Below are 5,726 nucleotides of genomic sequence, written 5' to 3'. Positions count from 1 at the left end.
AGACTATAGACTAGACTATAGACTAGACTATAGACTAGACTATAGACTAGACTATAGACTAGACTATAGACTTGACTATAGACAAGACTATAGACTAGACTATAGACTTGACTATAGACTAGACATTAGACTAGACTATAGACTTGACTATAGACGAGACTATTGACTAGACTCTTGACTAGTCTATAGACTAGACTATTGACTAGAGGTACTGCGACATTTTTCGTTATTAAAAAGTACTACAGTACTGAATTTTTCTTACCTGACTGATAGTACAAATAAAAGAGAGAGTTTCTGCTAAACCTGTTTTTTTTAAACAGTAAATGATGATGAGATATTGTTAGAAAAAAGCTCAATCTTAGCAACAACATACATAGATATATACATACAAGTTTTGTAAACTATTTTACCGAAAAAGCCTATAAATAATGTTAGTTAAGTTAATGAGAGTTGTGTAAAGAGCAAAGTTAGAGAATGAAGGGAATTAAAATTTCACTTAGCGAGTAGAGCAGTATTACGTTTCCTAATATTTTTGAAAAGAAATTCCCTTTTGGGGATATTTTTTATAAAACAAATTAATTTTTAATAATAATTTTTTTTTTTTTTAATTTCCTTTAATAGAAAAAAATTTTCCTTAAAGGGAAATTTTGTTTTTAAGCTTAAATTTCTTAAGTTTTTGGAATTTTTTTAAATATGTTGAATATTATTTGAAAATCTGAAAAAAAAATTTATAAATTTTTCTTGTTAGAAAAATTTCCCTTTTGGTGAAATTTTATAGTTGAGCAAATGTTTCTTTAATTTTATATTCTTCTATAAAAATATTGGTTTTTAATAACATATTTTGTATTTTTTTTTTTAAATTTCCCTTTATAGGAAAAATTTCCTTTGAAAGGAAATTTTAGTTTTGAGCAAATTTTTACCTAATTGAAAATTGTTCTTTAAATTTTCGAAATTTCTTTTGTTAAAAAAAAATTTCCCTTTAGGGAGATTTTATATAAATTTGTTAACATTTTTTGTTATTTTCCATATTAAATTTCCATTATTTTCTAACACTTTGAAAACAAGCCTAAAAGTAGGCAAGGAATTATTACCATTTCAGTTACATTTTATAATCAAACCATCACTAGTTTTTCTCGTCTAACAGTGTGTATGAGTAATTTTATTCACAGTACATGCATACGCATACGTTTTAACAAATGTAAACATGCTAACGGTTTTAAGAGAGAATGAGCAATATAAGTGAGAGTGAGTTTTTTCCATTATTAAGTATTAAAGCGAGAGTATGTAAACTTACATAGGTTGGGAAGGGGGAAAAACAACTACACACACATACATATGTATGTATAAACATACAACATACAACATTTTAAAGAGTGAGAGTAATTACAATAACATGGGGGGATAGTAAATGTGTTGAGAGAAGGTAGTTGCATTAAGGGAGGGAGCAAATATACAAAATGTTAAATTTAAATTAAAAAACTTTAAAAAGCAAAACAAAAGAATTAAGAAATGCATTTTATAGATTTAAAAACAAATTTTTATCAAGTTCTAATAATAAAACAATAGGAATTGGAATTTAAGAATTTATTTTAAATTCTAATTAGAATTTTAAATTATTGTCTATAAGACATTTTTAGAAAATAATTCTAACATAGTTGTCAAGTGTTTGTTGTTGTTAGTTTATGTATATATGTATAAACATGTTAGTAAATAGTTTGTATATAATAAAAAATCACTTTTATATGTTATTTTTTTGTAAATGGCGGCATGGCGCTTTATATGCTTTTGCATATAAACTCATACACAAGTATACAGATAACATATGTGGTTGTATATGTATAGTATGTAAGAGTAAATACTAGAGTTTGTGTGTGTGTGTGTTGACTCTATAATATAACTCCAGTACTCTAGACTTTTTATACCCCAAACAAACTCACTTTTTTATAGATGTCGGAACAAATGTATGTACATACAAAGTGTGTATGTATGTAGCAGGTACTTACTACTCATACTATACAAACATATGATTGTATGTATGTAAGTCTTTTTATATACATACATATGTATATACATATGCCTGTACATTTGTATGTATGAATGTGTAAATGTATAACAATACTCATACTAATAGTTAAAAACAAAACGTATTCGGAGTGGGGTGGATGTTAGTATACATATGTAGTAGTAATAGTACATATTTTAATACCGACACATACACACACACTTGTATTTGAGAGTAAGAGTATGTCTCATTTCATTATTTCACAATAATAGTGGGGTTGTTTTAGGGGGGATCGATATTTTATAGAAATTACAAAAACAATCAAGCAGCACAAAAAAGTGGACGTTAACAAAATTAATGAAGTTTTACGTATGTATGTACATATGTGTGTGTGTGTGTGTCTGTGTTCGCTGTCTTTATTGTTCTGGTCTTGTGTTTGATTGTTAGCGATGAAGTTGTCATCAGTATTTATCATTTTTCTAATGTTTATTTGTCTGTTGGATTTTTCTCTATTTAACAAAGATATGACCAGACAGGGAGGGTGTTAATTTCATATTAAATTTAAAAAATTTTTAAAATTATATTGATATAAAATTTTTAAAGTGTAATAAGGAAGCTTTTGTATTAATTTATATTTTAGAAGATTTTTTCTTTATTAACTAAAGTAATTCTTATTGTTAACATGATGTTAACGATTTTATTGTTTTAGTCAATTTATCCTTAAGAGTTAGACAATATTTTATTGATTACACATTATTTGCATGGTGTCAGTTATGTAAATTAAAGTTTTTTTTTTATCAATTAATATTTCATAAGAATTTTTTTAATATCTCAAGTTTATCCTATAGTTTACACATTGTTTACATAATGTCGACAATAAAAATTTAAAATTATTTGCAGTATTATTTTTAAAATATTTGCAGTATTACTTTCAGTTTTCCCATTGTTTACATATGGGTAAATGTAAATTAAAAATGTTTATCTATTATTCTAAACTGTAATTTTTTCTAAATATTTGCAATATTTCATATTGTTTAAACATTGTTTACATTAAAGAATTTCTTGAATTAATTAATATACCTTAACAATTTTTTAAATATCTAGAATATTTTCTATTATTTACACATCATTTACATGATGTCAACAATGTAAATTATTATTTTTTATATATTCATATTCCATAAGAATTGTTAAAATATTTATAGTATTTCTTATAGTTTATTCATTGTTTACATGATGTCAATAATGTAAATTGGTGATTTTTTTTTGTATATATTCATATTCCATAAGAATTGTTTAAATATCTTCAATTTTATCTATAGTTTACATGATGTCAATAATGTAAATTAAAGATTTGTTTAAATATCTTAAATTTACCCATTGTTTACATGATGTCAACAATGTAAATTAAAGATTTTTTTGTATAGATTCATATTCCATAAGAATTGTTTAAATACCTTAAATTTTACTTATTGTTTACACATTGTTTACATGATGTCAACAATGTAAATTAAAGATTTTTTGGTATAGATTCATATTTCATAAGAATTGTTTAAATATCTTAAATTTTATCTATTGTTTACCCATTGTTTACATGATGTCAACAAAGTAAATTAAAGATTTTTTGTATAGATTCATATTCTATAAGAATTGTTTAAATATCTTCAATTTTACCTATTATTTACTTATAGTTTACATGATGTCAACAATGTAAATTAAGGATTTTTTTGTATAGATTCATATTCAATAAGAATTGTTTAGATATCTTCAATTTTACCTATTGTTTACCCATTGTTTACATGATGTCAACAATGTAAATTAAAGATTTTTTTGTATAGATTCATATTCCATAAGAATTGTTTAAATATCTTCAATTTTACTTGTTGTTTACCCATTGTTTACATGATGTCAACAATGTAAATTAAAGATTTTTTGGTATAGATTCATATTCCATCTTTTTCCATCTTTTTGTTTACATGATGTCAACAATGTAAATTAATGATTTTTTTTGTATAGATTCATATTCCATAAGCATTGTTTTAATATCTTCAATTTTACTTATTGTTTACCCATTGTTTACATGATGTCAACAATGTAAATTAAAGATTTTTTTGTATAGATTCATATTCCATAAGAATTGTTTAAATATCTTCAATTTTAATTGTTTACCCATTGTTTACATGATGTCAATAATGTAAATTAAAGATTTTTTTGTATAGATTCATATTTCATAAGAATTGTTTAGATATCTTAAATTTTACCTATTTTTTACTCATTATTTTCATGATGTCAACAATGTAAATTAAAAATTTTTTCCATAAAATTAATGAAAATGCAGTTTAAAACTTTATTAAAACATCTTTAAATATGCATTTGTATGTATATTAAACCATCCCCCTTCCCCCTGAAAACTCTGAAAAAAATTAAAAGAAAACGCCATCTTTTAAACCCTCATTTTCCTTTCAATCCCGTTGGGTCAAGCCAGCAATCATGATAATAATAAGAAGGTTTTTTTTCTTAAATACATACTTTCTTTACATCTTACTTATCTCAGCTTAAAAATACAAACCAGGCAACTTTCTATTTTTTTCTCTACATTGTTGTAGTTGTTGCTACTTATCGCGTAATTAATAACTACCCCTAAATGTAGAATGCAGCAGCAGCAGTAAGTAGCAACATCCAGCCCCCCAAACATTGGAAATGTGAGCGAAAAAAAATGTGTGTGTGTACACATAAGAAATTGTATTGAACTTTTGCATTTTTAGGTGCAATGAACTCTCGGCTTTTTTTTCCAAATGAATGAAGGCAGGAGTAAAGAATTCTAGGATTAAATCGCTTATACATCCATCTATATGTATTGTAAATATCTATTATTGACAACAAATACTCACACATCATTTCTTATTATACTAACTTGGGGGATGAGTTAGTGAAGTATAATTTATATAAGAAAAATCATTTGTAATAAAAAAACTGCAAATAACTTATATAAAAGATAAGATTGTGTATTTAATTGAAATGTTGTAAAAAAAAACGAGGAAATTTTTCTAATTAAAATTGAAAAACTAAGTATGTATGTTTGTGTGCAAGAGAAAAAAATATTAAAATAAAAAGCTTTTTTTATAATAAGTGGTTTAGGGTGGCAATATATTTCTACAGCTATAAACACCTTAAAAAAATATATAAACAGTAATTAACAAAAGTAGGACAACGCTCATAATGTTTTATATGCAACTCAATAGATAGATATTTGCAAGAAAATCTTATTAAAACTTTGCAAAGTTATACTAATATTTTTGCAAAACCCCTTTATAAAAGCAATTGTCTGATTACTTTTTTCATGCACTATCTTTATAAGCCTGCAGGAAAAACGAAAAAAAATTCTTTTTTTATCTAGTTCGATAATAAATAAAATTAATTAGTACATCTTTTATAAACATACATATTGTATGTATGCACTTACATATGTATATATGTTCGTACATTTGTATATATGTTTTTACAATGTTAATATTAGATGCCATAAATGAATTATGTCGAGTATTGATTAATAATAAATAAAGAACTTATTCCACATTTAATTAAAATTAAAACTTTAATACTGGGGGAAGTCTGTAACTGAACTAGAACTGAACTAGAACTAGAACTGAACTAGAACTAGAACTGAACTAGAACTGAACTAGAACTGAACTAGAACTGAACTAGAACTGAACTAGAACTGAAC

Source organism: Lucilia cuprina, chromosome 4, assembly GCF_022045245.1.
Source record: "Lucilia cuprina isolate Lc7/37 chromosome 4, ASM2204524v1, whole genome shotgun sequence".
NCBI classification, from domain to species: domain Eukaryota; kingdom Metazoa; phylum Arthropoda; class Insecta; order Diptera; family Calliphoridae; genus Lucilia; species Lucilia cuprina.
The sequence above is the reverse complement of the archived record's forward strand: the minus strand, read 5'-3'. Positions refer to the sequence as shown.